Source organism: Staurois parvus, unplaced genomic scaffold (genome assembly GCF_062004578.1).
Source record: "Staurois parvus isolate SC_StPar_1 unplaced genomic scaffold, SC_StPar_1.0 ptg000839l, whole genome shotgun sequence".
In the NCBI taxonomy this organism is placed as follows: Eukaryota; Metazoa; Chordata; class Amphibia; order Anura; family Ranidae; genus Staurois; species Staurois parvus.
In genome coordinates, this window is record NW_028318635.1 from 470,358 (window position 1) to 495,339 (window position 24,982).

Consider the following 24,982-nt stretch of genomic DNA (forward strand, 5'->3'; position numbering starts at 1 on the left):
CCTAAAAATACAAAGCAGACCCATACGGGTCTGTAATGCATTATGGGCAAGCTTTGGAGTGTTCTGTGTTTTTTAAAGAAGCCAGCAATGACATTTTATTTTCTGTCAATTTAAGCTGTGTCACTTTTTCTATGTAAATGTCACTTCAGAAAGAATGAAAAACAAAAATTGCATAATGTCCCCCCAAAATGTAAACCAGACCGGTGCAGATTTTAAGGGGGACTCTATGCAAACAATCAAAAAATAATGTGTGAGATCCAAGCATGTGACCTGGCTGGCCAAGAAAGTGGGAAATAAACAGTGTATGGGTGTGTATGGCCTTTAACATGGGGAATCTCCTGGCAAAGCATGTTGTCCCATGTTGGAGAGGACAAGGGTCTCATCCCACAACCCTGGCCAGTAGTAGTGGAGGTCTGTGGGTATGAGATTTATTGGAATCTGGATTCTCTCTTTAATACCTCCCCAAACGTGAATGAGTTTGGGGTACATTGTACATCTAATCATTTACAAAAAATAAAAAATAAAGGCACCAAAACACTTCACAAGCCCTTTATTAAAAATTTAAAATCTCAAGAAAAGTTCCTCACTGTAAATCCATCAGCATTCACGAGGTCCACTACACGCCAATTCACTGAAAAAATAAACAAATTAACAACACGTTGCACACTACCTATTCCAATGGTACTCATAGCTGAGTTGCCATCAACTACTTAAAGGAAGAGGCGTGGATAGTAGTAACATCATTGCCCAAATACGGCCATGTGACATATTTAGGCAATGATGTAGCCTGCAACATTCCCCACCTATTTGTTTACATGGCCAGAGATTCCTGGCTATTTAAGCGAATAGGCCAGGTGGCATCAGTGGTTCATAAAGATGAAGTGTGTGCAAACAGCATCAGTTGCACATTCTGTAACTTCGACTATGGTTACAAAACTTTGCAGATGTAAAGTCTGTTCTGGAGGAAGTCCAGAAGTCGTAGAACTGCAATGGCTAATGTAATCCATAATCCATAGTGTCCATAATGATGACCTCATTAGTGTTGGACACAGTGCTGTCACTGTTATAGAAAGCCACTCAGTGCTCTTGCGCTCAGGACTATGTACAGACCATGTCTGCTACTTTATGATAAAGTGAAAATTTTAGAGCAATTCTGTTTTAGAGCAATAGAAAACATGATCATCTAAAAGCACTATGCAAACAAAACATAAAATGGATTATTTTGCACTGAAGGAATGTAACCTTGTTGTCAATATTCCCAGGAAAACAGTGAAAGGAAAATTAACCCACATATAATTTACTACTGAAACCCTCATCCAGTCAACCTCTAAAATGCAATTACTATTTCTTTGACTGCAAGTATATTATGCTTTTAGAGTCAATTGCCACGAACTGAATATTGTTGCATGTCATCTATAAAATACTCGCTTTAAAATGTAGCAAAATAAACAGATATAATGATGTATAGCTATGCTAAGAAAACAACATGTGAGATTTATCCCTATCACATTTGCTTCATTATTTATTGTATCTGACAGAGCAAGGCAATCACTTCCTTAAATAAAATAACAGAGCCTGGCTGCAAAAGCCAATATAAATCCTATGAAGTGCAACATCAATTAACCTAGTGGCAGAAGGGAAATAAGATTCTTGTGAAAGCACTTATTGATGGGTGTGGGTCGAGTATATCTTGGTTGCCTCCTTGTACCCATAATGCCTTTCCAATAGACCTGTAATGAAGTGACTTTTGATTACACACTACAGGTTTTACGCAGTAAAAGCAGGACAGCAAATAAATTAAAAGTATTATGATATCTCCAGAGCCTGTTTGCAAAACACGATCAAATACCATCATGGCTGGAAAGCTGGATTACATCTTGCGTTAAAGTTGAACTCTGGAGTAGTTTAAAAAAATCTTTCCAATACTTCTTTTCCTTTCCTTAGAGTAAAAACAATATTTTTTTCTACACAGACCCAACTGGGGAAGGGGATTTTGGAGGGAACTAGGGGTTAGCCTTCTTTCTCATGATTATGGCCCATGGAGGAGACTGGGGATTTTGCCTGCTTCTCCTGGTCAGAGCATAGAAAAGAGCTCAGTTCAGCCTCTGATCACATGGAGAGAGCAGATCATTCTCTAATGATGGACAACAATGTAATGAATGCTGAGAATGAGGTTTGGATTAATTCTCTGCATAAAGACAATTGATCTTCCCTTCTGGAGTGGGTCGAAAGGTGTAATATTAATCTTGGACAGGCTAATGGTCAGAGGACCATGGCCCTCCTGTAGACTGAGTTGGAGAAGCTCCTCTACTTAGGACAGACATTTTTATCAACTATATCCTTCAAGAAATCTATGAAGATAAATTAATTCCACTTTTTCACACTGCTGGAACATTGTATAAGTTTTGCCTTATGATGACTTTTCTAGTGGACAGATTGCACAGGTGGGGGCCAGGCATCTGGAAGACAGCATGTGCTCCTGGCCAGCCTGGGTGCTTGGCTGTTGATTTGTTTACTGTCAATTAGATAGCTGTTAACTGCTGATTAGATCACTGTTTAATGTAAACTTTAAACAGTAATGTCATCAATACATTTTTTTAGGATCATGTGATCAAGCTCCTATTGGATGTTGTGTGGTATAAAGTCTGTGTGAATTTTCAATAATGGGAGTTAGAGTTCCGGGTTGCACCTAAGCTAGTCTTGTCTAGTCTTGGGTGCAATGCCCAGCTATAATACCTTGGTCCTGTATCCTAGTGGCGAGGAAGCAGCTCTATGATAGAAACAATCAAGCGGAGTGCCAGGCGGTCACATGCCCTATCTGGCTTGATTTGGCTAAATTCACTTTTTTAAAAAAAAAGTAGTGACATCACTTCCTGTTAGTGTCCATCACTGCTCTTTCAGACTGCATGTCTCATAATGCAATAGGAATGAGCAGGCCAGACCAGGTAACTCCTGCTTAGGTAAAAGGTAATGTTAGGTAAAAGGAAATAAAGGAGACCGAGCCCTAAATCATTCAAGTTGGGATTACTCAGTGGGTGTTTAACTGGGCTCAAAAAAGAAGAAATTCCACAAAGGTAAGAAATGACACTGAAGTGAAACTGAAGACAAAACTATTTTTTAGTTTTTGAATAGAGTGGAGAGGGATTTGAACTTTTGTCAGGTTTTATTTCTATCTGTGACCCCTTTGGGGAACTTCACCCTCTCTATTTATCCTGTTTACCATTATCAGTGAAAGTGACAGTAAAAGAAAATCCCACATTTTGGGTTGACATCAGAACAGCAATAGAGGGAAAAACTTCCAAAGAGGACACTAGTTCTGGTGACCCTGCTGATACCCCCCGATTTCCTCACTTTGGAGAGATATTCTCTCACTTCCTAGTTTGGCTATGGAAAAGAAGTGAAAGGAAATCTCCCCAATGGGACAGAGATTGCAAAAGAATTGCAGGAGTTATAACCCTCCTTTACTCTATCCAAATATGAAGAAAAAGTTGTGCTTTTAGTGACACTTTGCAGAAGTTACCATTTTTTCAACACTTACGGTACACTGCAAACCTCGTATTATTTTCACAATAATGAAGCAGAGTTAAAAAAAAAAAACTTATTGAAGTCAAATAAAATTCACAAATTAAGTGCTGTAATGTAACAACATATTTAGCAACCAAACTGTGATATTAATTATACAGTATTTCCTTGATAAAGCTTGTGTTAACTGTATGCTGTTAATTACAGTACTTCAGTACAAAGAGCAGATACTGTATAATAGTTAACAAAAAGGAAAAGGTGAGAACCCAGTACACTCTCTAAAAGATGTTATATTCCATTTACAGTATGTCCTCATTACTTATGACAATAATAAGTGCACTAAAGGTCCTTGCAGATGGTACTGATGTATGAACACTGGATCTTCCTGGCAGAATGTTCCTGGGCAAAAAAGTAAGTATGGTCTGCATAGTGCATGTTTGTATATGCATATATACATGTGTAAAAAAATCTTCTAGGTCCCAAAATATTAAATATTTCAGTACTATAATTTACCATTAAAGGGGGAAGTGTGATTTATGTGAGTACATGTGTACTTGTGTGTATTTGCTCTTATGAGCAAAAAACAAATACTGGCCAGTAAATGCCAATGTTTTTTTTTTTTTGCTTTTTTGTTTTTTTTACTGAATGCGGAGCTAGTTTACTGGTATTTATGTACCCAAGGAAAGCAATGGTCTGCCTTCAGATTAGCAAACAACATGAATGAAAGCCTAAAAATGTGGCCCATGTGTAAGAACCCTTATAATGTATACTTGTATACGCTTGTTATAAAATACACATTATTTTTTCTGGAAAAATACAATAAGGCTGAAACTGTGAAAACATCACATCTATCTTGGCAACATTTGTCTCTCTAACAACATGTGCATTTTGTAAAAGTCAGATTTACTAAAACTGAAGTATGCACAATCTGGGGCAGCTCTGCATAGAAACCAAACAGCTTCCAGGTGTTATTGCCAAAGAGTAATTGAACAAGCTGAGGTTAGAAGCTGATTGGCTACCAAGCACAGCTGCACCAGATTCTGGGTGGTCCAGTTTTAGGCTCCGTTCACACCAATGTGTTTTTTAGTGCTTTTTGCAGAAATGCAGAAAGTCCATTTAACACGGTTTCCTATGGAACATGTTCACATCTATGCTTTTTTGAGCTGCTGCATTTTTGGAAAGGGTCATGGACTTTTTTAAAAGCAAAAAGCAGCGTTTTTGCTACAATACAGTTCAATGGAGAATCTGCCAAAATGCTTTGTAGTGTGTTTTTGCCGTGTTTTTTCCACGTTTTTGCTGCGTTTGCATTTTTATTCTGCCCAGAAACAAAAAATAATTCCACTTTAACAAAAAAAAAAAGAAAAAGCTGAACAAAATAAAAAGTGCATCAAGAATGTGTCAAAAACGTGTGTATAAAAACACAAAGCAAACAGCAAAAAGCACTAGAGAAAGCATCAAAAGCAAAAATATGTGAACCAAGCCTTAGTAAATCTACAACATACTTTTTTGTTCTCTACCAGAAGAGTAAAGCTTAGTTAAAGAATATGTACATCCAACATTTTGTATTCCTGATATGTGCCTGCTGTATCATGTATTTGTATGAAAAAGGTCCTGTTCTCTTTAAATTACTACATTTGTGTGAAATATCTGGTGTTCCTGCCAGTCCCTCTGCTTTCCTATTAAAACTGACCACACCAGACAGGATAGCACAGCATGGTCAGTTTTCTAGCTTTGCTGCAACTCAGCCTGCTTTCCTCCCATGATTAGACTTCTGCTGACACGCCCCCTGCACAGCCATTTACTGGGAAGTTCAGTGTGGTGCTGTTTCTCCTCCCCTAGCTCCTTAGGTAGCTGAGAACAGAGGGTAAATGATAACTTATAAATAAGGAAAAAAGGTACTTATAATGTTTTTTAAATGTATACACACATTTGTTTGCCTTTAATGTCTATTTGAAACTGAATGAGTTGTTTTACAAGGGCAGGGTTTACATATACTTTAACCGCTTCCCCGCCGCCCTATAGTAGAACTACTGCTACAGGGCAGCAGGGTTGTGCAAAATCACATATATATATATATATATATATACATGATTTGCATTTCCAGGTAGGGGGCCCTTGCGGATTGTGGCTACAGGTGTCAACCACCGGGCCCCTGCCGGAGATTCCCTGCTGGCACTCGGCGACTGCCGAGTAACACTGACAGCGGAGAGACCTCTGTGTAAACAACACAGGTCTCTATCCTGCCAGCAAGAACATGCTGCTGTGTATTTCCCTGCACAGCAAATAAATACACAGCAGCATGTTTCCCTAGTAAAACACACACAGCACATTATGCAAAACAGCACACAGGACACAGTAAACCCCTTGATTGCCCCAGATGTCATAATTATAATGTCAGTGCTTTTTATTGGCACTGATCACTGTAATAGTGTCATAGGGTTGTCAGTGGCAGTAAGTCAGTTCCCACCCAGTGACAGAATGCCTGCTGCAGTCCCGCAGTCCTGCTATAGGTTGCTGATCGCCACCATTACTAGTATGAAAAAATTAAAATTCTAGTTTACATACTGCCATTTGTAGGCACTACAACTTTCATGTAAATCAATTAAATTACATGTATTGGGATTATTGGGATTTTTTTTTAGCAAAGACATGTTGCAGAATCTATTTTAGCCTAAATTTATGATGAAAAAAGATTTTTAAATTCTTTTACTGGATATGTTTTATAGCAAAAAGTCAAAAATATTGTTTTTTTGCCAAAATTGTCAGTCTTATTTTGTTTATAGCGCAAAAAATAAAAACTGCACAGGTGATCAAATACCCCAAAAGAAAGCTCTATTTGTGAGCAAAAAAGGACATAAATTGCATTTATGCACAACGTTGCATGACTGCGCATTAGCCAGTTAAAGTAACGCAGCGCCGTATCACAAAAAATGGCCTGGTCAGGAAGGGGGGAAAATGCTCTAGAGGGCAAGTAGTTAATTTATGCAAAATTTTCAGTCATTCATGTTGTTGTTAAGAGTAAACCGCAGGGCCAATAGCAAGGAGGAAATATTATATTTAAAAAGTAGAATTATACTTGTGCATGTAGCCAATTAGGAAGTCAGTAGTTAGAGCTCTATATCAGATCTTTAGAGATTCAGCCCTTTCTGAACCCCACCTGGCACCTGATTGAAAAAAAAACCCTTTAAATATAACTTAAATTCTGCAGTTCTGGCCAGCATTGTTGTTTTTTCCTCTTATCCTATGGAATCAATAGTGGGTAGTCTTTACCCTGGACAGAGGGCACTTAGGTAATGAAATTCTGTTCAGTAGTGTTATGAGCCTAGTTTGTTGTAATGACAAACCCCTGAGCTGTCCATGATGCCCACAGATAGCATTTGGATGATACTATGCAATCAAATTTACTAAGGTCATCCAATATACTGTCTTCTAGTGTTTATAGAATGCAGCTATGGGAACATACGTGCTGCCATTTAATTCTGAGATCATGGTCCTCACACAAAAGTATTAAAGTTAAAGTAATACAGCAATCTAGAATTAAAGCATTGAGCTGTGAAAAAATTGTATTGCACAGCTTCCTATTTTATAGCTACCCCCGCAATAATCAAAAGTACCAGTGAAGCCCAACTGTAGATTGGCAGATTGTTCAACAGCAGGAGAAGTGTGACTGTTGGGAATTCTGCATCTATAAACATGCTAAAATTTAACCAAGCAAATACAGCATTTTATCAATAACGTTAAACAAGTGTGTACATTCATTATCCCTAATGTTTAAATTGTATTATACGAATAAATAAGTTACATCCCTTCTTAAAACCAAGCCATGTAAAGCAAGCTAGCATTTATCCTATAATTGATCTGACTGTAATCACATATATGGTTACTTTTTAGAAGCCCCCTTTTTATGCGATCCCACGTATTCACAGAGATACAAAAATACCTGGGATACCTTGAACTGCTTTATCCAGAATTATTTTAGTAAGTCGGGCATACTGTAGTTTATTTGGCAATTATGCATTTCCCCTTGTCATTTTTCAATTTGTGCAGTGCTCAGCATAAATAAGTACACCCTAACAGATTTGTCAAAAAATCTTTACTTTCCTCTCAGAATCAACATTTTTTTATGGGACACTAACGCTGGCCATACATTATACAATTATCTTCCAATTTTCTGCCCAATTTCCTTTAGATTTACCTTCAACTGTGTAGCGCAAGGGCCTGCCTAATTGGATACAACTGAAAGTGTTGTTTAGGTTTGTCCTACTATTATATGGTTTTTGGTAAATCTAAACCAAAAATCTCCAGATAATTGTATAATGTATGGCCAGCCTAATGCAGGCCATAGCTGGGTTGAAAATCGGCCGAATTTTTCGGCTGAAAATAAAATCGGCCGATTTTCGGATCGTTAGTGGGCTAAATGTTCGGCCGTTTTTCGGTATTTTGGCAGATTTTTTTATCGGTAAAGTTGGAAAAAAATCGTCCGTTTTTGCTGATCGGCCGATTTTCGCGGCAATGATGGGCAAATTGACCGATATTTTACTAATAAAAAAATCTGTGCATGAGCAGTGACCTGCAAGAGGAAGACAAAAAGAAGAAGAAAAAAAGAAGAAGAGGATGAAGAAGAGGAAGAAGAAGAGGATGAAGAAGAGGATGAAGAAGAAGAGGATGAAGAAGAAGAAGAAGAAGAGGATGAAGAAGAAGAAGAAGAGAAGAATAAGAGGATAAAGAAGAAGAAGAAGAAGAAAAAGAGGATGAAGAAGAAGAAGTAGAAGAAGAAGAGGATGAAGAAGAAGAAGAGGATGAAGAAGAGGAAGTAGAGGAAGAAGAGGATGAATAAGAGAATGAAGAAGATTAAGAAGAAGAGGATGAAGAAGAAGAGGATGAAGAAGAAGAAGAGGATGAAGAAGAAGAAGAGGAAGAAGAAGAAGAAGGGGATGAAGAAGAGGATGAAGAAGAAAAGGAAGATGAAGAAGAGGAAGATGAAGAATAAGAGGAAGATGAAGAAGAGGATGAAGAAGAGGATGAAGAAGAAGAAGAGGATGAAGAAGAAGAAGTAGAAGAAGAGGATGAAGAAGAAGGAGAAGAAGAAGACGATGAAGAAGAAGAAGAGGATGAAGAAGAAGAAGAAGAAGAAGAGGATGAAGATGAGGATGAAGAAGAGGATGAAGAAGAAGAGGAAGAAGAGGATGAAGAAGAAAAGGAAGATGAAGAAGAGGAAGATGAAGAATAAGAGGAAGATGAAGAAGAGGATGAAGAAGAGGATGAAGAAGAAGAAGAAGAGGATGAAGAAGAAGAAGTAGAAGAAGAAGAGGATGAAGAAGAAGATGAAGAAGAACAAGAAGAAGAAGAAGAAGAAGAGAGCTCTCTGCAGGGACACTTTTTTCCGGCTGTAGACGGGATGAAAATCGGCCAATTTCTTTTACCGTTGCTGGTAACGTCGGCCGCTTGAACGACCGATTTTTCATTTTTTTAAAAGAAAAATCGGCCGATTTTCAACCCGTCTATGGCCTGCATAAGTATAGCAAAGGAGCAAAGCTAAATTTTAGACAACAAAATCATAATTAACAAGAATTCAACTACAGGTGAGTCTAATTATTAATTAAACAAGTGTGCAGCAGCCAGTTGATTATAAAAGGACGTTACTTAACAAAGAAAACCCCTTCCCATGTCTTGCTGCCAGCCATGGCACCACATGGAAGAGAAATGTCACAAAGCCTGAGAAAGAAAACAATTTCTTTACACAAGAAAGGTGAAGGCTACAAGAAGATCAGCAAATCTTTACTTATCAATCAGAATAATGGAGCGTCTTCTGATGAGAAGAGTTGAAGAAAATCTCCATGCAAGTTCACTGCAGTTAGCTAAAGAAGTAGAAAACCAAACTGGGGTGATTGTTTCCCATGACACAAAACGGCGTACACTGCAAAGGAATGGCATGCACGGGTGTCATCCACGAAGGAAGCCTCTTCTAAAGCCCATGCACAAAAAAGCCCACTAGAATTTGCCAGGGCCATGCTTAAAAAGAAGACTACTGGGATTCTACTCTGGAGTAATTAGACCAAGATAAATGTTTTTGGAACTGATGGCTTCAAAACTGTATGGCAACGCAAAGGAGTACAAAGATAAATGCATGATGCCTACAGTGAAACATGATGGTGGCAGTGTCCTTCTGTGGCGCTGCATTAGTGCTGCTGGTGTCAGGGAGCTGCATTTCATTGATGGTATCACAAATTCACAGATGTACTGCTCTGTATTGAAAGAGAAGATGCTACCATCACTCCATGCCCTTGGTCGTCATGCACTTTTCCAACATGAGAACAATCCAAGACACACATCTAAGGCCACTGTTGCATTTCCGAAGAAGAACAGGGTGAAAGTGATTCAGTGGTCAAGTTTGTCTCCTGATCTGAACCCAATTGAACACCTATGGGAAATTCTGAAATTGAGCATCACTCTCCATCCAGCATCCAGGCTCTAAAAGGCCATTCTTGAAGAACGGAAAAAGAAAGATGTTGCAATATGTCACCGATCCAGGCTCCAGGCTCTAAAAGGCCATTCTAGAAGAACGGAAAAAGAAAGATGTTGCAATATGTCATCCCATGCCTAGAAGATTTGATGCTGTCCTTACAAATCATGGAGGTTATATAAAGGTTATATAAAATACTAGATGTAGTAGTTTTTGTTGTGGGGTGTATTATTAAGTGTTCTTGCATGGCAAGACCACTTACTGTTATCTCACATATATATTCTTATTATTATAGCCAAATTTACCACCCTAACTCCTCCCACAGTTTTTACACTACATAGACAGTAATATACCGAAACGTGCGGATTGTTCCCGATTGGTGTGCTATTACTTTGTGGAACGTTTCACCAAATGGTTCATGAAATATCGGCGTTTTTGTGGTGAAATTGGTCCCATAGGAATGAAAGGCGGAATGTTCAAAACTAGAGTGGGAGCTGATAAAAGCTAGAGTGTGAACTGAAAAATCAAAACATGATTTCTAAACTGCCATCACTCCCTCATTTTCAAGCCCACCTACACAAATCGTATATCAAAACGTTGAGCTATCCCTGCTGCCACGGCTAAGCCATAGTCCTGATAGTTTTCACAATATGACCATTTGTTTGCAACTCACGCCGCCCATTGACATTCATTGAAACTCCACTCTAGCCACCTCCAATTTGAAGGGCAATTTCTAAACTGCAACTGTGCCTTCATTTTTAATATTTCAGAGACATACTATGCATCAAAATGTAGGTCTGGGTCTTGTGATTCTCACAATATAAATCTCAGTGTAGGATTTATAATTTTTAAACTACAACTGTTTATAGATGGCAACCACCAGTGAAGTGAGCAATTTGGAGCAGATTGTTTTTAACCGCTCTTCTCTGCCCTTGCTGTAAAGTGAGTTGCCATAGGAACCCAGGTGTGTGAGCAGGCAGCAGAGTGACAAAAGCTAGAGTGTGAGCTGAAAAATAAAAGTTAAAATGCATTTCTCACTCTATCAAGCTTGCCATGTGCACTTTTTAAATTTGATCAATCAATTGGTTAGTGTAATGTTTACTATCTTTACTCACTCCACACAGTTACTCTGCCCACTCCATAAAGTTACTCTGCCCAGTCCAACCTTTTCACAGTTACTCCAGCCACTCCAACCACACAATAGTTACTCAAGCCACTCCACCCAGTTACTCTGCCCACTCTAGTTGTAGACTACTGGTGGAGGCAAGAACACTTCACACAATTTCCCCAGAAATTGTAGTTTTTCTAGTTATTATTATTATACAGGATTTATATAGTGCCAACAGTTTGCGCAGCGCTTTACATAAGGGAGACAGTACAATTACAATACATTTCAGTACAGAAGGAATAGGAGGGCCCTGCTTGTGCAGCTTACAATCTAAAGGAAGGGGGCGGTGATACAAAAGGTGATAACTGCGGGGGATGATCTGGCGGAGGTGATTCAATTACAGTTCTTAGGTGGAGGTGGGGTAGGCTTCCCTGAAGAAGTGAGTTTTCAAAGATCGCCCAAAGGCAGACAGGGTGGGGGCTGACCGGACATGCTGCGGTAGGGAGTTCCAGAGGATGGGAGAGGCTCTGGAGAAGTCCTGGAGGCGAGCGTGGGAGGAGGTGATGAGGGAGCTAGAGAGAAGGATATCATGGGAGGAGCGGAGTGGGCGATTTGGGCAGTATCTGTGGATGAGGTTGGTGATGTAGCTAGGGGCAGTGTTGTGGATGGCTTTGTAAGCTGTGGTTAGTATTTTGAATTTTATACATTAATTAGTGGAAGCCAGTGGAGGGATTGGCAGAGAGGGGCAGCAGTCGCTGATCGGTTGGTAAGGTGTAAGAGTCTAGCAGCAGCATTCATAATAGACTGAAGGGGGGATAGCCTGTGTAACGGTAGACCAGTGAGAAGAGAGTTTCAATAATCGAGGCGGGATATACCCAAGGCGTAGATAAGTTGTTTTGTGGTGTCATTGGTCAGGAAGGGGCGGATTTTGGAAATGTTCCGGAGGTTGAGGCGGAAGGATTTAGGCAATGAGTGGATGTGGGGCCCAAAGGAGAGGTCAGAGTCTAGGATTACGCCTAGCACCCTGGCATGAGGGGAAGGACCAATGGTTGTGCTGTTAATCTTAATGGTAAAGTCATGAGTAGGGGATCGGGGAGGAGGAAAAATTACAAGCTCAGTTTTTGAAAGATAGAGTTTAAAGTGATGTGACATCCATGCTAATATGTCGCTTAGTAGATTTGTGATACGGAGGTTGAGGGGGTGAGCTGGGGAGTGGAGAGATAGATCTGGGTGTCATCAGCATAGAGGTGGTATTGGAAGCCATGGGAGGTTATCAGTTGGCCCAGGGAGGAGGTATAGAGAGAGAAAAGGAGGGGCCCAAGGACAGAACCTTGGGGTACCCCAACAGAAAGAGGAAACAGAGCGAAGGAGGAGGAGTTGTATGTGACAATAAAAGTGCGCTGAGAAAAGTAAGAGGAGAACCAGGAGAGAGCAGAGTCACGGAGGCCGATGGAGTGGAGTTTACTGAGGAGGAGCAGGTGGTCGACTGTGTCAAAGGCAGCGGAAAGGTCAAGGAGTATGAGTATGGAGTAATAGCAGTTAGTAGGTCATTAGTGAGTTTTAATAGGGCAGTTTCTGTAGAATGTTGTGGGCGGAAGCCAGACTGTCGGGGATCAAGAAGGTTGTTGTCGGTGAGGTAGCAGTTCATACGATTGTGAACAAGGCGCTCGAGAAGCTTGGAGGCAAACGGGAGCAGGGAGATGGGTCTTAAGTTATTCAAACAGGTGGGGTCCAGCGAGGGTTTTTTGAGGATGGGGGTAACTAGTGCATGTTTGAGTGGAGAGGGAAAGGTGCCCATGGAGAGTGAGAGGTTGAAGATGTGGGTTAGAGAGTTTAGGGTAGAGTAGGAAGGAGGCTGCAACAGTCGTGAGGGGACAGGATCCAGGGGACAGGTGGTGAAGTGGGCCTTGGAAAGGAGTTCGGTGACTTCCTTGGTGGCAACAGGATCAAAGGAGGAGAGTGTAGAGTTTGGTGTTGGGCCTGGTATGTTGGTTAGAGGAGGAAGCTTGACACTGGAGATCTCATCACAAATTGTGTCGATCTTCTTCTTGAAGTGACTAGCAATCTCCTGTGCAGTAAGTAAGTTGATGGGTGGAGACAGTGGGTGGTGGAGTAAGGAATTAAGGGTAGAGAAGAGTTGATGAGGATTCGATTAAAGGGTCTTGATGAGAGTGTTATAGTAGGTTTGCTTAGCAACGTGGAGGCTGGAGTTGTATTTGAGAAGAGCGGATTTGTAGAGGGTAAAGTTTTCCAGGGATTTATTTTTACGCCATGCTTGCTCAATTTTTATTAATTTTTACATCAACCACTTTGAGTGCAGCTGAAGATTTTGTAATCTAAATTATATTATTAACTTTACTTTCATGTAATGAGCTAAACAAATAGTCTATAAAGCTCAGTTTTGTCAACATTTTGGAAATTGTTCTTGTGTTCATTGAGATATTGATTAAAATCTTACTTTTCAAAAGGGGTGTACTCATTTATGCTGAGCACTGTATGTTTAACACCTGTGTTTGTTTATACCTAGAAATGACTTGTTATGATTCCTTTAACCTTCTAAAAAGCAGCAATCCGCAAACCATGTTGAGAATGAAGATAGTGGAACTCCCAGCATAGCTCATATACCTGTACTCGTTTGGAAGTCGTTTTGTACATATTACATTGACCTACCATTATAAGTGAAGTGCCATTTGATATTTTGAAGGCATAACAATTTGTGTTTGTATCTCAATTTTACCAATTGTTCTATGAATTTACTTCTTTTTTTTGGTATTATAGTTTTGTGTTCCTTGGGGTGCTAAGAATGTCCAAACATATTCTGTATAGCATTTCTTTATTCATTATGGAATGAGGCACCCCTCTACCCCCTACATTATTAGACAACCCTCTACTTTTCCACCTTGTAGAGGCTCTCTTCAATTACTTCCTAAAGAACGCATGGCCCATCATTAGGTTACTGGAAATTTCAGCGGGATCTTCTAATGAGAGTAAATTTAAAAATAAAGTAACTGGGATGTAAAGCTTTGTATATTTCAATTTAGTGACATTTTCATGGCCCAAAACATTTATTAGAATCTTCAAATCTACATTATTACCTAAACAAACACTTCAGTGTTGTTATTGCTAAATAAAGTATTCCCTTTCAGCCATATGTCATAGTTCAGCTTTAGCTGAACGCCTTTTAAACACTGAACCAATGTGCTATTCTTTTCTACCGCTGATAGAAATTAGAGCTACACAATTGTTTATTCATGCAGTTACTAGCAGGGTTTTGTTAGGTTTGAGCTGCAAGCTGGTTGATATTAACTGCAATGAGATTTCTGGAAAAGCATTCAGGAAAGGCAAAAACATGTATACAACTGATTTTTCTTGGCAGCACCAGTCTCAGCGGCAGAGTAGCATGATATTATTTACATCCCATATGTACGTGTTGAAATAGGGTTTGCTGACATATTCTTGGCATTGCACCTGGTTTGGAGGCCCTCTCATAACCTTACATTTTTAGCAGAGCATAGGCACGCAAAAGTCTATGTTATATAACAAAATGGTCCTGAACATAAGCTGTTTAACAAAATCATCTCTAAAATCTTTCATTCTGAAGTAAAAGTAAAGTTTGGTGACAATTTATAGACAGAATATGGCCCATATACAGTACTTTTTAAAGTAATTATAATTAATATAGGATCAAAAAAATTGTTAGATGTGATTAAATGAACCCAAACAATTTAAGCCTCAATTTGAAGTCATTCACATTTCTTATAAATAATTTGGGCTGCTTTCTTATTATTGCTACTTCATATTTTACCTTTGCTCACTACCAAGGTCCACGCTCCTTGACCCTTTTGCATCAGGTGCCCATTCAATTAATTTTCATCACTAACCCTGTCACCTCACATAAGTGATCTGTTGCTCACACACTAAGGCTGAACTCCAGGCACACATGTACATGCACAGATAAAATCCATTCTGTATATATGAGAACTGTTCTACCAGTCATAGGAGTTGTATAACTGTCCACCCAGTCCTGAGATTTTCACGGCTCTTCCACACAGTGCAGTCCTGCCTGGCAGAGCAGAATATCAAATTTTTCTCTGCTGCAGTTAAATAAAGCCTATAGGTCTTTTGTCTCCACAAGGCTGTGACTGGTCATTGAAAGGAGAAGCAGCAGACTGATGAAATCTTCCCACTTTCAGTCTGTATTAAAATGCGCCTTGTTAGCACATGAGCACAGCGGGACAACTAATTGGCTCCTTATGCTGCTTACCCTTTTCCCAGTCTGAATTTTGCTATACAGGGACTGCAAGAGACAGGTAAAACGTTAAATTAATGCACTTATACTTCTTGCATTAAAAAAATGATTTAATGTTGTATTAATATACACTCAAGCACACTCATTAACAAATACACTACATTGCCAAAAGCATTTGGATACCCCTCCAAAGCATTGGATTCAGGTGTTCCAATCACCTCCATAGCCACAGGTGTATATAATTAAGCACCTAGGCATGAAGATTACTTCTACAAACACTTGTGAAAGAATGGGTCGCTCTCAGGAGCTCAGTGAATTTAAAAGTAGTACCCTGATAGGTTGCCACCTTTGCAATAAGTCCACCCATGAAATTTCCTTACTACTAAATATTCCTCAGTCAATTGTTAGAGTTATTATAACAAAGTGGAAGCAGCTGGGAACAACAGCAACTCAGCCACTAAGTGGTAGGCCACGTAAAATGACAGTGCGGGGTCAGAGCATGCTGAAGTGCACAGTGCGCTGAAGTCGCCAATAGCTAAAGACCTCCAAACTTCATGTGGCCTTCAGATTAGCACAGCAACAGTGCATAGAGAGCTTCATGGAATGATTTTCCATCCAAGCATCGGATGCAGTGGTGTACAGCACGCCACCACTGGACTTGAGCAGTAGAGGTGTGATTTCTGGAGTGACCAATCACGCTTCTCTGTCTGGCAATCCAATGGATGTGTCTGGGTTTGGCATTTGCCAGGACAGCAGTACTTGCCTGACTGCATTGTGCCAAGTGTAAAGTTTGGCAGAGGGGGGATTATGGTGTGGGGTTGTTTTTCAGTTGTTGGGCTTTGCCCTTTAGTTCCAATAAACTCTTAGGCTTCAGCATACCAAGACATTTTGGACAATTTCATTCTCCCAACTTTGTGGGAACAGTTTGGAGATGGCCCCTTCCTTTTCCAACATGACTGCGTACTAGTGCACAAAGCAAGGTCTATAAAGACATGAATGAGCAAGTTTGGGGTGGAGGAACTTGACTGGCCTGCACAGAGTCTTGAATTCAACCCAATAGATCACTTTTGGGTTGAATTAGAGTGGAGACTATGAGCCAGTCTGACATCAGTGAGCGCCCTCACAAATGTGCTTCTGGAAGAATAGTCAAACATTCCCGTAGACACACTCCTAAACCTTGTGGACAGCCTTTCCAGAAGAATTGAAGCTGTTATAGATGTAAAGGGTGGGCCAACTCAATACTGAACCCTACAGACTAAGACTAGGATGCCATTAAAGTTCATGTGGGTGTAAAGGCAGGCGTCCCAATACTTTTGGTAATATAGTGTATATAGGAGCATACTGTAAATTCCAATATTTTGTAATAATCTTGCACAAAGTTCATTTTTTTGGAAATTCTTCTTTGTGAACAGGGGTTGGCTTATGGGCTTACATCACCTTGACGTCACTGTGAATATTACAAGCAGGGGCATACATAGCTGGAGCTGCAGGGTTATCTTGCAGGAGGAAGTATAGATTCTGCATATTATGGACACATGTTGCTTTGTAGTTCAGCACTTGGTGAACTTAATGTGCAGTGGAACTAGGGATTAGAATAGTTTTCAAGCTGGATTGAATGGTATGTTTTGGTGTATAGGGCAGGATATAAGTAAGAGGTCTGGGGTAACTACAGTTTTTTTATGCTGATTCATAATTAACAATTGAATATCAATGGCTTAGGAACCATGATGGTGAGTATATTGCTTGTACAGAGTTAACCACACTAAACTGGCAGGCATATCTCAGATACTATTTATGATCTGTGCTGTCATCTAGGTTGGCTTTCTGATCATCTCCAAAATGCAGCAGTGATCGGTGTGAAATAAAGGGGTTAATAGCATAGTATTCCTTTTTCTGTATATTTAGTACGTTATATGAAAATGCTCCTGATAATGGCAGCAAAACACATTACTGATTCCTCTGTAGCTATAAGATTAAAGCCTAACTCTAACTATATTTTTTTTTTTTTAGATAAACATTACAGTAGCATTAATTTCTGTCTTGACCCTATTAGGGAGATTTTCCTTTACTTGGCTGAACAAAAAATTGAGCGAGTGGCTGCGACTACGATAGGGAGGCACAAAGAGCCTTGCCTCCACCAAGATGGCCACCTTCACACCAAGACACATTACAAAACAAGACATGGTAAGTACGTAGTGGAGAAAATAATTAGCTGTGGGAAATACCAGTGATTTGTTTATTGCCCTCTGCCTATTATTTACATTTTGAATTGAGAATATTTTACTTTTTATATACCGCTAGAAAAACTCAATAATATGATTATGCCTATTATTGCTTAAAAAAAAACTAAAATTTGGCTTGAATTTGTATCAGACAGTGGCAATATTTTATTGTTTTCGTGCTCTATGCAAACTATGTCTTAGACAACAGAACAGTCAGTACTCTGTGTAATCAAACAAAAACATCCCCCAAGGCTCCAACTGCTTCTGTGAACAACCTAAAAATTATTTGTTCCATTAACAGCCAGAATGCATTTTAATTTCTAAACAGAAAGCATCACAAAGTGCTTGGAATATTTAATATCTCATAAATCCGTTCCTCTGTTTGTTTGGGTTCAGGCACTTAGCATCCATATAAAGCATGCTATTTGCTCTGATATTCATTTAGTGTTTAGACAGGATATCATTTGGCCTAAAGGAGCAGGGTATCTCCCTGGAGAAAAATCTTTACATGAAAACCATGGCTCTTCTGTTACAAAGGAAAGCTTTAAGCATGCACTGACTGCTAATATAACATGACAATAGTGTGCAATTGTGGCCACATCTTAGATGAAAGACCATTTTAAATACACCTGAACCACTTTCACGGTCTCCAAATTATCTTAAATTATCTTTGTATACGTGGGTTTTTTACATGGCTACACATGTTTTAAGTTTTTCTTACAATCCAATTCTCTAGTGTTTTGACTGTAAGTTATTTTCATATAGTTACATTTAGGGAATGGTGGATTGGTTCCCTAATTGCTGATCCATTACAACTAGTTGTAATGTGAATTGAAATGTGTATTTCTGTTTTGATAGGTGATATGGTAAGGAAGTGGAGTATTTTAAGATTCATTAGCTGCAACAATCAGCATTAAAATAGTAGTGTAATCCAATGGGGATTGTGTACTAAAGGTGATCTCCAAATTTCCCTTCAGTCTTGCACAGCTCTACAGACTTTTTTTTTCCTGTACTGAAATGGCTTACTGTAAGCTTCCCACATTGCTCATTAGAAGATGCAGCAATCAGATAAAGCCTACCTCATTTCTTGGCTGGAGGATGTCCAACATTATCAATCTTTTTCCTCCCCAGCCATAGTGTTCCTGGCCCACCCTATACTTCATTGGATTTAGGTTTTTCAAACATGGTGGCTCAGAATCACGTTACCTAGGATGGTCTTCATGCAAATGTAGCCTGGCTAAGAATGCCCACCCTTCCAGACTGATATCCACCTATCAAGTCATTTGAATATTTGCATAACTCTTCCAAAGAGCCAGTCCACTACTTGCATCAGGTTTGAGGACTGTTGAGAGGTGTACGGAGACAGGATGATGGGATGTTTTTAGGAAACTATGTAGAGCACCTGACTAATCTCTCCCACCAGCCATGATGATTTTATACACAAAAAAACAGTGATGCTTTTAAAGGGTATAAAAAAGATATGCAATGAAAATGTAAATATTTTATTTGAAAATTGAATTAGCATGTGGATGAAGGAGGGGAAGAAGAAACCTTGAACCTGAACCCCAGGCAACTGGCTAAATACACAGCTGGAATACATGTATGGAAGGCCTATTATCTGATAAGAGATTTGTGTAATTCTGTCCAACTTTGCTAGGCAGCCACCATCTTGGTACTGCCCATCCTATACACCTCCCCTGCAGTGTTTGCTGCAGTAATTTTGCCTGTATTGGTCTGCAGACCTGATTTTAATGTGTAATCCGGATGTTGTTTATAATATGTATTTGACATATTACACTATGGGAAGTCTTGCTTGAATCTTCCTTGTGAGGTACTGGAGGTGATAGAGGTTTGTGGCCATATCTGGAGCATGCCTGCGAGTGTTTGCCAGCGCCATTGGAGAGGCCCCCCTTTTCTTTGATTGCTATCGAGGACCATCTGTTTGGGATCATCGTTTGTGGTTCTTTATGCTTTATGACTCCTTGAGGGTCGCATTTTGAAGGTGAGCATGCATGCTAGCTGGTGGAGGATTATTTATATATATTTTTTCATCACTGGATGTCTCATGGAAAGTGTTGAAGATTCATTGTGTTCCCCTGTTTCTTTTTGGGACTGCCATTATTGATATTTTTTGGGACTTATTCACTTTATCACATCAACACATTAATTTTATCATCAATATTTCTTTGTGTTCACTTTAGTCACTAGCACAATATTTGCACATTGTGCTGCCTTTATTGATATTTGTTATTTGTCTGCGCTTATTCATGTTTTTTGCATATGTTGTTTTCACACTTGGATGAGGGTCATATGTGTATTTATTTATTTATTTACTTATGTTTTATTGTTCATGCACTGAGTAGCACAGCACCAATTCACTTCTTTTATAATCATTACATAACTGCCTGGAGTTTAGCACTGAAATATCCATACAGAAAAAACATTTTTGATTGCACAATCACACCATCTTTTAAAACATAATGTAGAATTATACAGTCATGCCACATTAAAATAAACGTTGAAACCATCTAATCAAAACATTTCCAGTTTTCTAGTTCAAATCACTGGTTTTATATAACACAATGCAATTTTTATGATTAGATTAGATTGTAACTTACCCCACCCTTCTGTTATGTCTATAAAATTCAACCTAATCTTATTATATTGCCCAATCTGATTGCAACAATGGGATAGCCTAACAGTTCAGAGAGCAATTTAAATGATCTGAAGCGGAATTATTTCTGGGGAATTCATAACAAAATGGCCTGTCTGTAGATATCTATGCAGATGAAAACAGCAATCTGCATATAAACACAAAGCATGCTTGTAAATGTGTAATTCATAGCTCATTGTTCCTGATATATATTCCCAGAAGACTACTATTTATACAGGATGGAAAACACTCTGAATTAAAAACACAGTGGCTACTTTATTAGGTACACCTTGCTAGTGCCAAGAAAATATCCCCCACACCATTACACTAACACCACCAGCCTGAATCATTTATACAAGGCATGGTGGATCCATGCTTTGATGTTGTTTACATCAAATTCTGACCCTACCATCTGAATGTTGCAGCAAACTGTCTGCCCATTCTCCTCTGACCTCTGACATCAACAAGGCATTTTCATCCACACAACTGCTGCTCGCTAGATAATTTCTCTTTTTTGGACCATTCTCTGTAAACCCTAGAGATGGTTGTGCATGAAAATCCCAGTAGATCAGCAGTTTTTGAAATACTCAGACCAGCCCTTCTAGAACCACCAACCATGACACGTTTAAAGTCACTTAAATCCCCTTTGTTCCCCATTCTGATGCTTGGTTTGATCTTCAGCAAATTGTCTTCACCTTGACTAGATTCCTAAATACATTGAGATGCTGCCATGTGATTGGGTGATTAGCAATTTGTGTTACAAGCAATTAAACAGGTGTACCTAGTAAAGTGGCTAGTGAATGTATAAACAATGGATGGGGATCAGGAATAAATAAAGGTTATGAATTTGGGAATAGAGATGTTACTTTCTGCATACTGTAACAATATATATTAAAGAAGCAGATCATATATATTGTACCAAGTTCACTCAATGACCCTTGGAAGCCCTGTAAAAGTTGCCCATTTGTATCTCAACATCCTGCTATGTCATACACTATATGATTGTTTTCTGTCTTATCAAATAGAAGAAATATTCAGAACCTATTACATTTATAAATGATAAACATTTGAATTCATTTTCACATCCAAACATTTTAGGATTAAATTACCTATTACCCTTAAATTCCCTTAAGCTTATCAAACCTCTAAATATATCAGTAAAATTAGTCACAACTAGGATTAAGCAACAATCTCAAAGTTTAGTCCTCACTGACTGTGCAGAATTACCTCTGAAAGAATTTTATTTAACCTATTTTTTAGATTTACTTGTTTGTCCTGAGGATGACTCTTTGAGTAAAAGTAACAGTTTGCATTTCTGGCAAGCAGGGTAAGTGAAACACTGTTTTGCACCCTAGGCAAGACCAGCTACCTGTGCCCTCCCCAGATTTATTTTTTTAAAATAGTAGAAAATATTAAATCAACAAAACAAAAATGGGGGGAGATAAAACGCTGTGACCGCAGGAAGCCCAGCCCACACACACAGAGAACACCTGAACTGAGTGATCCCACACAGTGACAGGTCCAACACAACACACCACCACCAACACTGACAGAGATCAGCAGGCACTAGAATAGCAGGTTTTAGGGTCGTGATGATGTCATCACTCAATGACACATTACACATGTGATGTATGGCCGGCCAGGTCACACTCGCACAGACACGAGACATCAGAGTCAGACATTACCTTCCTCCGCAGGTGCAGCTTCGCGTCCACTGATGAATGGGAAAAGAAGGGCTGGAACTCCACAGTGATCAGCAGCCGACAGCCAGCTTGCAGTAAGGGACTGAGTCTGAGAGGAACACTGGCAGGAGCGGCAGCTCAGCTGCTACACTGGCCCCAGACATCTTCCTCTGTCCATTCTTCCTCCCCCTCTGCCACTCCTTTCCTCAGCTGAAGGATCATTCATGACATGGAGGCATCCCACAGAGAGAGAGAGTCAGCCTCTTCTGTGCCCAGTCACTCCTAGGTGGCAGTACAACCTAGGCAGCTGCCTACTTTGCCTAGTGGAAGCACTGGCCCTGCTGGCAAGCACACTTTATGTGCATTCAGCTTTCCATTGAAATTTGTTTAATATGTTTCTGAGACCCCATTGCATCCATTCAGAGGTGCTGTGGCCTCCTTCTGCCTGGCTTATAAGTTTCTTTTCAACTCTTATAGGTTGTACAGGGACGAAATCAGTTATGACATATCTATTACACAAGCTCTCAGTCATTCCTATTGACTCTTCTGGGGAGTAAAACAGCTTTTCTGGAAATAAATGTTCATGTACACAAATGATGGGCCCAGCACCCAGCAGCTCCTATAAGAGTGAAGTCTAGTTATATCACTCTGACTCTGTTTTCCAGATTGGCTGCAAAGTGGTGGGATCTCATGTGTGTTGAGCATAATGCACTTTGAAAAAAAAAAAGCTCTGAACCACCAAAGTTATCAGTAGCTAATTGATTTTGATGTTCTCCAGGTTCCCTCCAAATGGTCCATTGGTACCCCAGGCAGCTGCCATTCTTGCAAAGGTCTAGAACTATCCCTATGTCCAGAGCAAGTGTGCAGGCCTGGAAAGTTAACTGCATAGTATGCATCTCTTGACACATAAGAAAACCTACTGCATTTACCAAGAACTGAAATATTAATGTGGAGTGGATCAACCTCCCGAGTAGTCAATTTCATGCTAAAATGCATTAGGAACAGCATACTTCCTTAGAGAAAATTTTTCTAATCATTTGTTTAATCTTCTTCATTTTATAATCATCTGCAAATAAATTATGGTGTATGAATTGCCCAAACATTCTACTAAGAGATTAATTATATTTGTATTTTTGGCAGACTACTTCAGCTTGCAAGAACCTTCTGTAAAAGTTTGCCTAAGTAATTTATACAAGATTTTTTTTTTTTTACTTGTAATATTCATTCCACTTTTTATATTAAACTCATTATGTAAACTTGCTAATGAAGGAAATGTAATTCTTTAGTAAAATGTATATATAGGTTCTGGTGACTTAAAAAAAAGGCTGTATTTATTGTCATTTTCAATTTGTCTAGCCTATTGGGGATGTGTAAGCAGGAAACTTCATTTTTCACAGTATATGCAACCCAGTCCATAACCAGTGGGTTGCACATGAAGCTCCAAGCTACCATTTACCTAGCTCTCATAAACTTCTTACCAGGTACTCAGTATCTTTCAAGCCACCTGCTTTACATACTGTAAATATGAAGACAGGCACTATTATTTTATTTATTTTTTAATTTAACTCCTCAGCAAAGAATGGGGATCACTGCTTCAGTCAAAGCTTACATAGTGCTAAAGACTCAAGGACTCTCCCATCCTATCATGTTAGACCATTTACCAGGAACCAGTGTTTGGTCACATAGAATGAGTCACATGCACATCCATATTCAGACATACTGAGGTATTGTATTCACTCAAGATGACTGACTAAAGCAGTAAATGAGCAAAGGGAAGGTGAGTATGTACTGCTAGTCAATGTGGTAGTAAAACTAATGTGCTGCTGTGACTTGCATGGACAAAGCACAGGTTTGCTTTAAAAGAGAAATATGGCCAAAGTGTTTTTGGTCATACTTTCCTTCAGAGTCACAGGAGAACACTTACTTTTGCACTCCTGTGACCCAGAATTAGCACACAGTGGGCTAAAGCCCACTGTTGGCTAAAGGCACAGAGCCATTAGAGGCTTTGAAAGGATCCCAACCATATTGTTGGGATCTATCCAGCCACCTGATTGACTGATAGCTCAGGCTCTCAGCATGAAGCTGAGATCATAAGCCAGCTGTACCCACTCCAGCCTGGTGCTCCAGTCAGTGCTGGAAGGGCAGATTGGAGATCAGTGACTGACAATCACTGCTCTCCACTCTGAGATGACCGAAAGATGAGCAATCAGTGGCCATGTCAATGAATAGGTTTATGAGCTTATAGCTGACGGGACAGCTGCAGCATTCATCATACCAATGCTGCAGCATAGAGGTGAGTATGATTTATTTTTTTGGAAACCCAAATTTCGCCTCTAAGTAATTGGATGCATGTATTTTCGTTCTTTTGTGCCTAGGAAAATATATTCACTGTAACAGTGTCTGCACTGATATTGTGTTCAATAGTTTTTTTTATGTATCATTGTAATTTGGGAAACTTTATTTTTTCTTATTAAAAAAAGTCCTAGTGGCCTTAAAGAACAGCAGAACAATACTGAGATAAATGAATGTCTATGTTGTTCAGAGTAGCTGAAGATTTATGGCGTTCTAAAATCCTGGCATTACCTTACATAAATGTGCATAAATCAGACTACACATTGGCAACCAGTCCTATTTTCATTGCTACACTTAGTGTAAAATTATATAGACCCTCCTGAGAGTTGAAATGAGAAATAATTGTTATATAGTATGTACAACATTGCCCCTCCTAGAACCAGCATTAAAAACCTATTGAAGCACTTGGAAGAAAGATGTATTTCTTTTAACGAGAGCTCAAGTGCTGAATGTATAATGGGTTCAGCTCTGTTGCTTTTCTCTTTGTGTTTCTAGTGTTTAGTATAATGTGATGCTGCAATTTTTCAGACCTGTATAACAACCTTCAGTAGCCATACAGGTAGAAAGGTAATTTAGCAAAGTAGACTCCATTATATGCTCTGCATTTGTGGTAAAATATGGTCCAAAAGACCATTTATCATTTCACTATTAATTCAGCAGGATGGCAGCTCTCCCACTCTAAACAAGAAGCTCATGCTGTAAGAAAATCCTATTTCTAAGGCCACAATGGA

General features: G+C 39.3%; 1 protein-coding gene across 1 annotated transcript in view; it reads right to left on the minus strand.

Moving 5' to 3' along the window:
• LOC149443669 (autism susceptibility gene 2 protein homolog) overlaps nt 1-24,982 on the minus strand; it is a 782,555-nt gene that overhangs the window by 445,182 nt on the left and 312,391 nt on the right. The gene's annotated exons all lie outside the window — the stretch shown is intronic.